This window comes from Rhipicephalus sanguineus, chromosome 2 (genome assembly GCF_013339695.2).
Source record: "Rhipicephalus sanguineus isolate Rsan-2018 chromosome 2, BIME_Rsan_1.4, whole genome shotgun sequence".
Taxonomy (NCBI): domain Eukaryota; kingdom Metazoa; phylum Arthropoda; class Arachnida; order Ixodida; family Ixodidae; genus Rhipicephalus; species Rhipicephalus sanguineus.
In genome coordinates, this window is record NC_051177.1 from 135,767,904 (window position 1) to 135,778,764 (window position 10,861).

The following is a 10,861-nucleotide window of genomic DNA, read 5'->3' on the forward strand; positions in this document are numbered from 1 at the left end:
AGATTATTGATTTTTCAAGAAAAATGGTTAATTCATCTTCCATGCAAATTTTATGCTGAATCAAACATTTTCACGTCAGACATTTTAGCAAAAGAAAGATCGCCAAGCCTACCCGGAACACGCAGCACAGTCGCAGCGAAATCTGGAAGAGCTGCCTTTCCAGAGCCCGTTGTAGACACTCTGGAAGCGGCTAATACGAGTGCACATCCGAGGTACCCACCACGCCATAAATCATCGTAATTTTCATGAAGTTGGAATGTGCCCATTATGTCATTTTTCGTCATTCCGCGGATGTCCATTGTACGCGATAGACATCTGTAAGGCATTATGTGCACTTTCTTTGTGCTCCGGCACATGACGATGAAGAATTAGGGCTGAGCGCTTTGTAATGGGTTAGAAGCATTCATCAACCAACTCGTTGCGCAATTGGCATACTGTGACGCCTGCTTGCTATTAGGGGCGAAGCTCCTTAAGGCGGCACCCGTTCGTCCCTCGTAGTCGTCGTGATCGTAGTAGTGAGTAACAAGTCTTACGCTTTGACCTCCAAGGTGGTGCCGGTGGGAGATTTCTCCTGTGCGTTGTTGAACAATAAAAAATTCGCAGCGTGCGCGTTAACTAAAAGCCGAATTCTTCTGTCTCTCATTCCCCATTAGCAGCCATTGGCATGTTCCAGTAGGAAACGTTAGTAGAAGTAGAAGTGTAAGTGTTAGCTAAAAGCCGACTTCTTCTGTCTCTCATTGCCATTAGCAGCCATTGTTTACCTCCAAGGTAGTGCCTGGTGAGATTTCTCCTGTGCGTGATTAAACAATAAAAAATTTTGTTCAAAACGCCGTTGATTGATGAAATAAACCAACGAAAGACGCCAGATGTTTTGTAAAAGCAGAACGAAAGAACGCCAGATGTTTTTCTTAAAGTGTAGTAGTAGTAGTTGTATTTAGCCACCTCGCCCGATCGTCAACGGGCGAGGTGGACCGGCAACGGCGCGAGGACCCTGCCGTACGAGAGTTAAATCACACTAAAAGACATACTTTGCGGGCGATACACTCTAGTGAGCTTTCAACTTTTCGTCTTAATGTACATGATAAAGAAATTATTTCTACGAAAAACGCAAGGCACACCTTGAGCAATATGTTTGGTTTTGGGACGCTAAATGGAACCATGAGGCGATGCGAAGCCGGAGCACTTGCACGATCGCGTTCCGTTGGCTTTCGTTGGGCATGCTACCGACCTAGCGTCGTGGAACGCGCGTCCTGTCTTCCCTCTAGCCTTGCCTTTAATTCGCACAGGGCGAGCGGGGAATGCGGTCGCTCTTGGCGCTCTTTCGCTCGGGAGCGGACTTCTTCCTTGCATTTCACCGATCACAAGTGATAATGAAGGGACCACGTAAACCAACAGTACAATAAAAGTTTGATGTTTAATATACACACGATGTTTCACACTCTTTATATTATGTACTGGGCGCATTTCACGGAAGAGTTTCACGGTTTACAGATGATTCCCTCCGTAGCTTCGCCCCACTCATCATCATTCACCCCGTGGATATGCTGTGATTTTTTTTACTCCTCTATGACACTCTATTACATATGTTAACACGGTTCATTGGCCGACATGACGCCTGTGTAGGGTATTTTGCCGAATGAGTTTCAAGCACCAGAGGGACCACAGAGGGTCCACTCTGATGATGAGCTCATTTAGCATCGGCATCGCGAGCCCTCGCTGCTGCCGCCGCTTCGGTGCTGGTAGTGGCTTGTGCTTGATGTCGGCGCTGGCGTCTCTCTTCGGCCTCGCGAGCTCTCACCGCAAGGTCTTGGCGGCGAGCCCGCTCTGCTGCTGCATTGCGAGCCCTCCGCGCTGCTGCCTTAGCTTCTTCGGTGTTCATGATGAGTAGCGGTAGCGAAGTGCATTGAGTGATGTCCGGCTAAATAGAAAGGAAGTGCGCGAAGAGCGAGTGCTATTTAAGGCACGACCCTCCAGCGGTCTCTTATCAAACTAGAGCACGCGCCGAGAGCGCGTGCTCTAGTTTTTTTTCTGTTTTTTTTGAAGTGCACGATTCAAGGCCGCGTGCTCCGCCGAGATCGGAGCACGCGCCCTTGCATCAACAGAGAGCACAGCTGCACCTATAGCGGGAGCAATGAGAACCAATGTACACGGCAGGAGGGACGAGAGAAAACCCTCCAACAAAAGGAGCAAGCTCTTAAACCGGTGCGTACGGAGTCGCCCCTCCGATTCCCCTTCGTCTTCTTTCGTAGGTTCCATCGTAAGGGTCCTAAGTTTTAGTATGGTCAATCTCTACGTTGTATATTTTCTGCACTGGTCTTTTCAAAACTTCTCCTTTACCCAGGCGTAACAAGCAAGCGCGAGCAATTCCGCCATTACCGAGATAAACTTTTTCAAATCTTTCCAGGGGCCACATAAGCTGCTTTTGTTAGGTGTGTCTACAATCACTATGCTTCCGACTGCCAAGTTGCGAGAAGGTCCGGAAGAACGATGGGTATATTCGAGAGTGAGCACATATTCGTACATCTAACGTATACAGAAATCATTCAAGAAACTTTGACGGTGTTGCAAACAGCGTAAATAGTGCTTCGGATTGCTGTGGTTCAGTAAGTGTTCTGTGGAATCACCGTCCGGCAGAGGTAAAATGCTGCCCTATAAGAAAATGTGCTTTCGTAATCACAGATGGTAACTGGCTTGGAGGCAGGCATAGGTAAGTGGTCTCGTCCTCAGTGAGTAGCCTCGTCCTCAGTGAGGAGCATACTGTGTTCTTCAGCAGAATGCTATTTCATCCAAGCTCTTTCCGTAGGCATGTCTTCACTGGCCTTCTTCATGTTCATTTTTATTTCCGGCAATGATAAATAATCATATGTACATTTGTCCTGTCTAGGAGGGTGACAAAAAGGCACGAATGCATGGCTGAATGTCACACCCCGTTCTAGACACACATAACTCAAACAACACAGGCCGCTACGCGAGCAAGATAATTAAAAATTGGGGGAACCTTAAGCTTCACCTTTAAAAGTTGAACGCGATAGCGACATCCGGCCCCTAGTGCGCACTTCAACCACTAAGTACATACCTATAATGTGTATTGTTACACACAGACACACGCGCTCGCGATGTATCCATAGTAATGTACAGGTTTTCAATCTAAAGCACTTTCCTGTGCAATGAAGGAAAGAAGTGTTAATTTTAAGGGCTCGTTTTCTTTTTATACACAATAATAATGAGCACTAAGAGACAATAATGCCAAGGAAAGTATAGGGGATGTTTTTAATTTTAAATGTAAGGTAAATGTGAAGAAAGAAAAGTGGACGAAAAGATAGCTTGCCGCGGGCAGGGCCCAAACCTTCGACCTTCGAGTAACGCGTCCGATGCTCTACCAACTGAGCTACCGCTGCGACCATCCCCCCGACCACATTTTAGGATATATATGTAAATTTGTGCATATGTGCATATGTGCATATTGTGCATATGTACATATGTGCATATGTGCAAGAGTTGAGACATATTACTCACAATGCCTCACAGATGGCAGCACATTATCTAGCGTTTGCTGTTTGCTTGATCAACGCCTCCTATAGAAAGCAGGCGTTGGCTTGATATGTTTTCCCCTAGATAGGCGTAGTTGTCCATTTTTAGAGCTGTTTGAAAGTTCGTGTGTGTTTTTAGCGGCGATGGCTGCACTATCCCGGCCTTTTTTGTCGCGCGAAAAACGTAGTTTGATGGCCTCGCCAATGCGCCTACAAATCGCCGAGTGTGCTCATTTTCGTCGTGACACCTGCCGAACGAAATACTCCTTCCACTACATGGCATTTATGTAGTGTTTTTTTTTTTTTCGAAGCAGCTGCAAGTAACATCGTGGCTTTGTGGTAGGACATATTCTTGCCACGAAAACGGCCCGGGTCCGATCCTCAATGGGACCGAAGATTTTTATTGTTTATTTTATTTCCGTCTTTCTCGATTTTTCTCTCACAAGCGTCGGTAGCGACGCCGACACCGTCGCCGACGCTTACTGCTACACCGGAATTTCCGCGACACGAGCTCTCTAACGCTATCGCGTTAATACAGAGAATATATATACTACACATATTTGGTAGTATATATACAGATTGATACAAATATACAAGCGTAGTACAGTCATATAAGAGCGCAATAGAAATGTAAAAAAAGAACAATATTCAGGCTATTGAAGCGAAAAAGAACTTAACGCAATACAGACAGCAGCAGGAAAAGTAAAAAAAAAAAGAGAATTATTCCTGCATTGATGAAAGGTATGCAGCTAACTTTTTTTAAGCATTTCATGCGTATCGTTTCCTATACCATATTTATACCGATAGGATGATGATTTAAGAAGTCTGCTATAACTTAAGATTGCTTTTGCATGCAATAGTTGGTCCGTGTAAAAATTTGGTCATACATGATTTTTCTAGTTTCGTAAGAGTGTCCCTTCGACAGAAATTCTCGATGAAAATTATCCTTGCATAAATTTATTTTGAGAAACATTGCAATGTGTATCTCTTCTTTCAGAGAATGTTGCATTGTTGATTACTTACTCCCTTTGAAATGTGGCACAAAGTGAGTTATATAAGGCAAATTTTCAATAACCCGCATAACACGTTTTTACAGGCTCATTATAGCTATATACAGCTTATTACTACTTCATTTTGTTGTTCTTCCCCATACGAAGACGAACTATTGTAAATGGGAATGAATTAGTGCGTAATATAGCTGACTTTTTAACCATCGCGGCAAAAGTTGCTTTACTCTACGTATAATATCTTTAGAACGTGAATTGCGTCTTGTAAGGTTATCAACATGAGAGGACCAGCTGAAATTTTCTTCTAAAAGAACACCGAAATATTTAGGTATTCTTACAAGCTCGATAATCTCCCCAAGGAATTTGAAGTGTACGTCATACCTGATAGACTTATTTCGAGAGCGAAAAATTACGTATTTAGTTTTTTAGTATTTAGTTACAGTTGACTTACAATAAGCCACTCGGACAAATTAATGAGCCATTTTTTAGCCTGCAACTGAATAATATATAATTTCTGTCCTGAAAAAACATATTGGTGTCATCGGCGTAAAGAATTATGTCTGGCGTGAACAGAATATTTTGTGTATTGTTTATATATAATAAAAAAAATGAAGTGGTCCAAGTATGGAACCCTGAGGAACACCATATTTAATATCCCCAAAATATGGTTTTGTATAAGGGTGTCTGTGTGCTGGTAGCGGTTTGTTAAATAACCACGTATTAGGTCAAGAGCAAGTCCCCTAATATTACATGCGCTTAACTATTTTATAACATGTCATGTTACTAAAGCCAAATACCTTTTTAAAATCAAGAAATATCGCTACAGTATACATTTTGTCTTCAAAATTCTGAATGATTTTTTCTTTGATTGCTATAAGAACCATATCACTTGACTTTCTTTTCTCAAAGCCGTATTGGTTATCTGTAAGTATATCATTTTTAGCGTAGAATTTCACAAATCTTACTTAAATCGTTTATTCAAAAACTTTTGAAAAACTCATAATACTGAGATTGGTCTGTACTTGTTCATATCATTTATATCACCTCCTTTAAATATAACTGTTACTGCAGCGACTTTGAATTTATCAGGGAACACACCTGAAGACAAAGTGAGGTTACGTATGCGTGATGAAGGATTGCTGAGATGGTCGACAAATGCTCTTGTTGGCTCAGGCTTTAATCTCGTCCTCGTCACATACGGCCGCATTCTTGAACTATAGTATTCGTGTTTTAATTTCACGTTCTGTTGTTGGTTTCATGAAAAGCGACTTGAAAAATTACGCATAATGAATGGCCTGTAATTATAAGTGTCGGAGTTATCGCTTACTGATAGTCCACATTTTAAAAAAGTGTTTATTAAACTTATTAAACAAATATATCCCAAAATATGTTATATCTTAATCTACAATTTCAGAGATGCTGATTTGCTTTTTTCGCTGTGATAGGCCTTTTAATGTTTTCCACCCACGTTTCGGGTAAATTGAGAATGTTTTCAAAGTTATTTTCGTAATAATAATTTCTTGCTTTGATATCATGGCCGAGTTTGCCACTGCTCTTCCAATATTCAGTCAGGAGATAAGGCTACCTAGTTTTAATGAAGTAACAAAAAAGTCTGTCTCGTTCATTCATTCACTTTAGAAGTGCCGTGGTAATAAAGGTTTTTACATTTCTTGTTTTGTTTGTTGTTACAGGAGCTGCTTCATTGTAAAGTTTTTTAACATGGTTGAAAAACAAATTGTACGCAGTGGCATGATCCGTTAACTGATAAAGATCAGACCGCGCAGTTTCACTAACAGACGTTTCAAAAGCAGCGGTATTACTTTTGTTAATCTTTCTAAATTTAAAAGCTTAATTGCCATGGAATTTATGTCTTTTCGACTGAGGGTTGAGGAAAAGAAAAATGGGCATGTGATCACTGACATCAGCAACACCAGCTTCCATCACACTCGCATGCTTGATAAAGCATGAGTCAATTAGAATTTCGGAGACATCGGTTCTGTTGGTACATTATACACATTTTCTAAGCGGTAAGAGAGAAACAGGTCAAGGAGCACTTCTTTGTTGCGTTCTAATGACAGCATATTGATGTTGAAGTCACTTGTAGTAGCAATAGCCAAACCACGTTCAGAACAAAAGTCCAGCATGCGTTCGAAAAAGTTAGAAATGCATCTATCGCAAAAGAAGGCGGCCTGTAAGTTAACACAATTACGGTGCCGGGGCACATCATCATGTGGGATTCGTAGTGTGAGTTCACGACTGAAAACGCTGTCACAGTTTCGAAATAAGAAACAAATTCCAGGATCGAACTAGGTTCGAACCTGGGCCCTCTGCGTGGGAGCCCAGTATTCAACCTCTGAGCCACGCCGGTGCTTGAAACTGCTTTGCAAAAAGGTCCTATACAGGCTTCATGTCGGGAAGGAATCACATTAGCATATGCAATACAGCGTGGTAGAAGAGTAAAATAAGCACCAAGCGTCGCACAACGCGAATTCTGTAACCAGGCGTCACACAATGCGAATTGCGCAACGAGTAGGTTGTTGAATGCTTCCAACCCATTACAAAGGGCTCTGCCATAATTCTTCATCGTCATCAGACACAGTATGAACAAAGTGCGCATAATGCCTTACATGCGTTTAGCAGGTACCAACGCTCTCCGTAGATTGACGAAAAATGGCACAGTGCCTGCTGCCCTACTTCTCAAAAATTAGTGATTTATAGCGTAGTGGGTTCATCACAAGTGCACTTGTATTGGTTGACAAGGAAGCCCATAAGCGCATGATCCATTTCCTCGGGGTCTCAGTAAAATTACAATGATTTATAGCATAGTGGGTTCCTCGCAAGTGCACTTCTATTGGTTGCCAAGGAAGCCCATAAGCGCATGATCCATTTCCTCGGGGTCTCAGTAAAATTCTTCGACCCCCACCCCCCCGTCTCTCTCCCACGTCAACGTATGTTATACAGCATGACGGGAGAGAGAAATAGCGACCGGGGGTCACCCAGTGCAAATTACATAACTGGTGGGCCGTTTGAAGATTCCAACCCATTACAAAGGGCTGAGCCATAATTCTTCATCGTCATCAGTCGTCGCGCCAACAAAGTGCACATAATGTCTTATAGACGTGTAGCTGGTGCCTCGCTTCTCCGCAGAATGACGAATAATGGCTTAGTAGGTGCTTCCCAACTTCACAAAAATTGTGATTTATGGCGTAGTGGTTACCTTTCTAGTGCACTCGTATTGTAGCCCCAAGAGAGCTTAACGGGCTCTAGAAACGCCGCTCTTCCAGCTTTCGCTGTGACTGTGCTGCGGTTTCAGCGCAGGCCTGGCATTTTTTTCTTTTCTGGATTCGTGTGCACATCTGTAACTTGGGAAATGTAGTTCATGTCCATCTGCGAACCATGTTTCAGAGAAGGCTAAAACATTGATGTATTGTAAATCATCAAGGAGCATGCAAACCCGTTCTTCCTTCCTTTTTAACCTTTGCGCATTTAAATGCAGAATAGACAATATGTTTCTAAAGCATGGTGTGGTGGAAGCCCGAAAAGCGTCCTTATTATAATATTTTGGAGAATACTACTGCGTGCCCCGTATCATTATACTGCGGATGGCGTGGTCGTACCGTTCGAGCAGGCCATCTTCAGTAAATAATCGCCAAACAAAGCTCTGAAGGCGGCTCCATGCTACGAAGTAGTTGTATTCAATATATTCTATCTCAGATTCTTTCCACGGCACTGCCACTTCATGGCGTCGCTCCTGCTTTATGATATTCTCAAGGTACCTACACAAATTGCTCAAAGAAGTGAGCTGTTCTTTCTCTGGGGACATAACATCGAAAGTCCAAAAGGATCGCAGATGATCATCAATATCCTCTTGTGTGTGTACGTCTTGATTCTCAGAAAGCAAGAAGAATGTAATCAGCCTGCACCGCGATGGAAACTGGCCTCGGCTGATTGGGAGCTATTTAAACAATCCACCTTTTTATCCCGAAATTTTACCACTGAACTTGCTATAGACGATGCCGTAGCGTATTTTACCGATTTCATAGTAGCTGTCGCAGAAAAATGCATCCCACAAAGAAAACGTACGCCACTTAAAAGAAGAGTTCCCTGGTGCAGCCAAGAATGCAAGCTGGCTCGAAAGAAAAAGAAAAAAAACAAGGCCTCGGGCATCTTTCGCCGGTACCCAACCACAGAAAATCTCAATTTAAAAACGTTAAAGCACAGGGATGGCGTACGCGACGAGAGGCTAGGAGATAATCCTGGGAGAGGCTCCTCTCGGGCATAAATTCGTTCACTCAAGAAAGTAAAGTATGGAATGGACTCGGAAGGCTAAATGGACAAGTCCACCCACTACCCCTCGTGAATCATTGTGGCAACTCGTTGGAAGAACAAGCGAATGCCCTTGGAGAACACTTTGAATATGTTTCGAGTTCTGTACACGATTCTTACTCATTCTTAAAATACAAACAAATAGCAGAACCTAAGAAACTCACTCAGAAAACCAAAGGAAGCGAGCCATACAACTGTTCATTCACCATCACTGAGTTCCGAGCTGCCTTAAGCAAACGTCAGAAGTTTTCACCAGGACCTGACAGAGTTGTGTATGCAATGATAAAACGCTTGCACACAGACAGTGAACCTGCACTACTTGCACTTTTCAATGCCATTTGGGCTGCTGGATATCTTCCGCACTCATGGAAACAAGATATCGTCATTCCCATCTTGAAACAGAGCAGGGACCCATCGTTTGCATCAAGTTACTGCCCTATAGCTCTCACAAGCTGTCTTTGCAAAATACTCGAGAAAATGGTAAATCACCGTCTCTTACACTTTCTTGAGGCGAATGATATGCTTGCCTCCCTCCAGTGTGGCTTTAGAGAAGGGCAGTCAACAACCGACCATTTGGTTCAAATCGAGGCCAACATACGTGATGCGTTTTTACATAAGCAACACTTCCTGTCAGTATTCTTAGATATATTAAAAGTTTACAATACCACGTGGCCCTTTGGGATCCTTAGAGACCTGTCAGCAATAGGAATTCATGGTGTTATCGAAAGCTACTTCTCCAACCGCACTTTCCGTGCGAAAATCGGGAACACACTGTCGCCCTTATTCACCCAGGAAACGGGCGTGCTACAGGGAGGAGTCCTCAGTTGCACACTCTTCATCATAAAGATGAACTCCCTGCGTACAACATTCCCACCAGCCATCTTCTACTCAATCTACGTTGATGATGTCCAGATAGGCTTCAAATCATGCAACCTGACAATCTGCGAGCGCCAAATCCAGATTTCGCTGAACAAAGTGTCCAAATGGAAAGATGAAAGTGGCTTTAAACTGAATCTCCAGAAAAGCTCATGCGTACTCTTTACGCGAAAGATAGGGTTTTCCACAGGTCCTAATATAAAACTGAATAGGCAGCAACTTAGGACGAACACAGAGCAAAAGTTTTTGGGCATAATGCTCGATTCTATGTTGACATTTACACGGCACGTAAAACATCTTAAGGAAAAAAGCTTAATGACAATGAACATTCTCAAAGATCTCTCACACCTCTCGTAGGACAGTGAAAGAACATGCCTACTAAACTTGTACAGGAGCCTCATACGATCGCGCTTGGATTATGGTGCGATAATTTATCGATCTTCCGCACCAGATGTTTTAAAGATGCTGGACCCTGTTCATCACCTTGGCATTCGACTCGCCACCGGAGCCTTTCGAACAAGCCCTATAGAAAGTCTCTACGTGGAATCGAATAAGTGGGCACTCCACCTACAGAGGGCATATTGCAGCTTCACATACTTCTTGAAGGTTAACGCTAACTCGGAACACCCTACCCATGCCGTCATCAATGATACCAGAAGTACCACGCTTTTTCGTAATCGACCGAGAGTGAGGAAGCCCTTCCCAATGCGGGGGAGGAAACTAAGCGAAAAATTCGACATTCCGCTTCTTGCATACAACCTCATGGCCCCAGTAAATTTTCCGCCGCCCTGGCAGTGGCAGATCGTTAAAGTCGACACATCACTCATTGAAGTCACCAAGCACGCCCCCGATGTGCATATTAAAATGCACTTTGAAGAAATCAGGGCCAAATACTCTTCTCCGGAATTCTATACAGATGTGTCCAAGTCACATACCGGTGTCTCCTACGCAGCTATGTGTCCGGCGTTTACCGAAAGCGACGTTCTGCGTCCGGAAACGAGTATCTTTACAGCAGAGGCGGATGCAGTCACGGCTGCTGCGCAACAGACCAAAAGATCAAAACTACGTAAAGTTGTGATATTTACTGACTCATTAAGCGTTGTGAAGGCTCTAACAACTTTC